The sequence below is a fragment of the Protobothrops mucrosquamatus genome, unplaced genomic scaffold, assembly GCF_001527695.2.
Source record: "Protobothrops mucrosquamatus isolate PMUCROS unplaced genomic scaffold, P.Mucros_1.0 scaffold749, whole genome shotgun sequence".
Lineage (NCBI taxonomy): Eukaryota > Metazoa > Chordata > Lepidosauria > Squamata > Viperidae > Protobothrops > Protobothrops mucrosquamatus.
The window spans coordinates 455,818-461,370 of record NW_015387020.1 but is presented as its reverse complement, the minus strand read 5'-3'; positions in this window follow the sequence as shown (position 1 = coordinate 461,370).

The window sequence follows — 5,553 nt, the reverse complement described above, 5'->3', positions numbered from 1 at the left end:
GTCTTACATTGCCAATTTCATCATAGATGGGAACACCAAGAATTTGCTTTGTTTTTAATGGTAAAAGGAAAAATCCAGGTCGAATTATTCCCAATACACAAGATCCACACCAGTTCTTAGGTAGTTGTCCGTATGCCATTTTTCCGCAAATCCAGTACATTCCATCTGGAGCTAGCCAAGGAAGACTGGTATTTGTGGGGTCTTTTAGATATGGCATTCCAGATACGTTAGTAAGGCCATAATGATCCATAGTAGTGGTTTCGTTGGTTCCAGACCACCATCTACCGTTTTCCCAAATCCCTGTGCATAGGAGGTTACCTACTGCTATGCAAGATTCTGTTTTGTTCCTTGAGTAACATACATGTCCTACCAGGTTGGAAGTGAGAGTCCAATCACCATCTTTTCCGCTTGTGTAGGTTAAACTATTATTCTCAGACATTTCTAGTACCTTGGTATAATTTAACTCTTGTGCCTCCCATGGCCATTTTTCTCCCATATTTGTTCCACCACACACAAAACAGTTGGACATGTTTAAAGTATGAGCAATATCCTCAGCTAACTTGACAAAGGTATTGGTTACATGTCTAGGTATTTCAGGAATATTTGGTTTCTCCATTTCTTCATAATATGACCAAAATAATGATTTTTGTTCTGATCTTTTGGTTGCAGTTATGATTTTGATTTCTACCTCTGATATTGGATCGTAGCCATTGGCATCTCTTCCTATACCAAACATCCAATTTCGTCTTTCCCATCTATTTTTTTCCAGGAACCAACTGCCATTCTCGACTGTGAGAGTCACCAAATTACAGTTATCCCTTCCACAGGAGTCTGCTGTTGTATTATTCTTTTCAAACAAGATGTGCTCCATCTCCTTTGGGTCTTGGGTATGCCACTTAATACATGACCACCTCTTACATTTGACCATGGAGACTGCACATCCATCTGGTGGGCACAAATACTTATGGTTTGGGATATAGTTGTGGATTCGATTGATCCCTCCGCAACCATACATTACGGCCCAATAATTAGCTGCTTTACAAACATCAAAGGTAACGCTAAAACTGGAGTGTGGGTTGGATTTCCATTGAGAGATCCCTAATAGTGCCTGGTCTTTAGAGCTCGTTCTTGTTCTATGTGTTCGGATTTGTAAGGCCCAACTATCAGGATCAGGCTTTGGGTTATAACACTGATCTTGGGCTCCTTTTCTACAAACTTTATATGTAGTTCTATTGTATGCACAGGTGTTAGGGGAGCTATCTTGGCACCCTTCTGGTTTCATTGTATAATAAATCAAAGTCTTAGTTATCTGGCTTCCTTGTTTTGTTATCTTGATGCAGTTTTGACAATATTTGTTTCCCTGTGTTTGTGTCCTTTCTTTGTGTGTACTCAATAGTTTTTTATTAGCGGGTTTCTGCAGTATGACCTCTTGTGTAGCCATTGCACTGATTTGTGTAGGAATGTGTGTGTATATTCCCCATATTAAATAACCAACAGGTATTATGATCTGTAGAATCCTCATGTCTTCCACCGTGCGTAGAGAGACAGCTTCCGGAGTGTCTCAGCAAGGTCTGATGTTCACACCGTGTGTTGAGAACCCGTTGCCGGTAGGGTTCGACGGTGTATTTCTTGTAAATTTCAGCACTAAAGGTTTGTCAGTTTTATTCACCTTGTAAGTTACTGGATCGGCAGGTGCAGCTGTTTTCAATCTGGTCCAATGGATCCAGGACTTTCCTTCCAAGGTTTTCACTGCCAATGGAGAACACATGACAACAGTATACAGTCCTTTCCATCTTGGGCTTAAGGGATCTGATTTCCAATACTTCACCCATACTCTATGTCCTGGTTTGAACCCATGTGTCGCTGTGACCACTGGAGGGGGTTGTTGTTCCATCATATAATGGCGTAAATTTGAAACAGCTAAATTATGAAGCTGTAACTGGTGTAACAATTTCTGTTGGTCTATTCCCCCCTTATGAGCCAAGTCCGGCCAGCCCTGACTGTCAGGTTTAAATAGACAAGGGGGACGGCCAAACATGAGCTCATAAGGACTAAGTTGCAATTTAGTGTGGGGGGCCAGTCTGATTGCATACAAAACCATAGGCAAAACCTCTGGCCAGTGGAGATGAGTTTCCAGACAAAATTTGGTAATAAGGCTTTTAATTGTGAGATTAGCCCTTTCCACTTTTCCAGCTGATTGAGGGCGAAAAGCACAGTGAAATCTCCACTTAATTCCTAATGCTTGGGCTAAAGCCTTGTTAATCTGATGTACAAATTCAGGACCATTATCTGATGAAATCTTAGAAGGGCAACCAAATCTAGGAATAATTTCTTTAAGAAAGATTCTGGCAACCTGTATAGGTTTCTTATTTGTAGTCGGAAAGGCCTCAATCCAACCTGAATAGGTATTAATTTTAACTAGCAGGGATACATATTTCTTACTCCTAGGCATATCAGTAAAGTCAACAATGACATAGTCCATTGGGAAATAAGCGATTGGTTGTTGACCAGGTGGTATTATCGGTCCTTGGAGAGCATTGGTTTGAGCACAAATGGAACATTGAGAATTAGTGAATTAGTGAAGAAGCAAAGGGAAGATAGAAAAATCTTTCAAGCTGCTTTAATAATGCAGTTTTTCCCAAATGATGTTGTTTATGGGCCTGAAAAATAAGTGGGCGGGCAAGTGCAAGAGGAATAGCAATGCGTCCATCGGGAAGGGTATACCAGCCTTTAATTAGTTCGGCTTGTACATCCTGCTTTAACTTTTGGCTTTCCTCTTTAGTATATGTAGGATCAAGTTTTTCCAAGTAAGTGTTTTTCCAAGTAAGTTTTCCAAGTAACCTGGTGACATCTGACAGTAGGGGGGGCCTTCTAAAGCTGCTCTTTTGGCTTCTTTGTCTGCCTTCCTATTGCCCTGGGTAATAAGGCTTGAGTCTTTTTGATGTCCAGGACAATGGATGATTGCAACTTTAGATGGTAACTAAGCTGCCTTAATAAGTCTTTTAATCAAAGTTGCATATTGGATGATCTTGCCTGTGGAGTCCAAATATCCTCTTTCTTTGTAGATGGCTGTGTGTGCGTGAATTGTTAAAAATGCATATTTACTGTCTGTATACACATTTAAAATCATTCCTGCATCTATTTCCAATGCTCGGGTTAGAGCATACAATTCTGCAAATTGTGCACTTGCTTGGCTAGGTAATTGTGCTGACTCTACAGTTGTAGTTTGAGAAACAATTGCATACCCAGAGTATCTAATGCCTTGATCCATAAAGCTAGATCCATCAGTGAACCACTGAAAATCTGTATTCTGCAATGGTTGGTCAGTAAGGTCAGGTCTGCAGGAATATTGTAGTTCTATTGTTTGCATGCAGTTATGCACTGGCAAAGTTGAATCTGGTATTGGCATGAGAGTTGCTGGATTGAGAGTAGTGCATTGTTTCAATGTAACTTGTGGATTTTCTAATAAAAGAGCTTGTATTTTATGCATCCTTTGATTGCTAATCCATAAATGTCCTTTATTATCAATAATTGTCTGCAGGGCATGACTAGTACAAACAGCCACCGGAGCAGAAAAGGTTAACTTATTTGCTTCCTGTAGTAACATTATAACTGCTGCTAGGATTTTTAAACATTGTGGCCACCCTTGTGCTGCCGTATCTAATTGCTTTGATAGATAAGAGACTGGGCGATTCCAAATTCCTTGCTTTTGGGTAAGGACCCTGAGAGCCACATTCTGTCTCACATCGACATAAAGTGAAAATGTCCTAGTTATATCAGGTAGTCCTAGGGATGGAGCTGTAGTTAGGGCTTGTTGAAGTTTTTTCATTGCTTGGGTTTACTCCTGTTGCCACAAAAGAGGTTCCTTTTCTGGTCCCCTTAAAACATGGTACAATGGTTTAGCTGTGAGAGCGAAATTAGGAATCCAAATCCTACAGAAGCCTGTAATCCCCAGAAAGGCTCTAACTTCCTGTTTTGTTTGGGGGATGGGAATCTGTAACACAGCCTGCTTTCTCTGGGGGCCTAGAGTTCTCTGTCCTTGTGATAGTTCATAACCTAAATACATTACAGTCATTTGAACTAATTGTGCTTTCTTTTTGGACGCTCTGTAGCCACAGTCTTGTAACATCCTGAGCAGTTTGGATGTGTTTTCAAAGCAATCCTCCCTGTTTTGTCCAGTTATCAGAACATCATCCACATATTGAAGGCAACAGTCCTCTTGTCTGACTAACTTCAAATATGCAAGATCTTGGGCTAAGGCTTGGCCAAAACACGTGGGTGAATTCTTAAAGCCTTGTGGTAGTCTAGTCCAGGTATATTGAGTCTTAACTTATGTTTTTGGATTAGCCCATTCAAATGCAAAGATCTGCTGACAACTCTCAGCTAAAGGTATGGTGAAAAACGCATCCTTTAAGTCCACAACTGAAAACCATTTAGCGGATGCAGGTATTGTACTCAAAAGAATATATGGATTAGGAACAGTCGTGTATAGGGTCAAGGTCAGTCCATTCACGGGGCGTAAATCTTGGATTAGTCTCCACTGTCCGTCGGGCTTATAAACAGGTAGAATTGCAGTATTCCAGGGTGACTGAATTTTTCTAATGATTTTTGCTATCAAATATTTTTGGATTAATTCTTGAATGGCAATAGCAGCCTCTGAAGTACAATATCGTTGAGGCACTCTAACAGGATATGCTTGCGGTTTTAGTTCCACCATAACGGGCGTGGCATATTTCGCAAATCCAGGGGGGTTATCCTCTGCCCACAGGAGTGGGACATTAAATTGTTGCCACTCAGTGCTTTCTACTTTTTCTTCAGTTACTACCATTATGCGCCATATTTCTTCCACTGGGTGGCGCAATTGAATTAATTGTTTCCCATTGTCAAAGGAAATAGTAGCTCTTAACTTGTCTAACAAATTTCTTCCCAGTAATGGGACTGGGCAGTCTGGGACATATAAAAATTGATGTTTAATGATTCCTTGTCCCACTTGGCATGTTAGGGGTTCCAGGAGTGGTCGAGATTGAGTTTCTCTGGATACTCCCTGAATTTGGATGGTCTGGTTTGATGGCTTGCCAATAAATTTATTTAGGACCGATCTGGTAGCTCCTGTGTCAACTAACATTGGGACAGTCTGTCCTCCCACCCGTATTTTAACAATGGGCTTCGGGGATGGGACCATGGAACCCAGTCCTCTTCAGTCTTCCCATTCCATGTCGGCTAAGCCAATCATGTTTTCTTCTCTTTCTTCCGTCTGACTGGGATAGGCTGGATGCCCTCTTCCCCTGAAGCTTCCCCTGCAACTTCTTTGGAAAGTCCCTCTAAATCCTCTCCCTCGTCCTCTTCCATACTGGTGAGATTGCCCCTTTGGTTGGCCACTCCTCTGGGGGCACTCCCTTTGCCAGTGTCCTTCCTGTTTACAGATGGCACATTGGTTGGGTCCAATAAGTACCCCCCCAAGGCCACTGCTAACATTTCAGCCTTCCTTTTTTCTTTTTGATCTGACTTACGCTCTTCTTTTTTTTCACGATTACGGAACACTTTCTGAGCTAT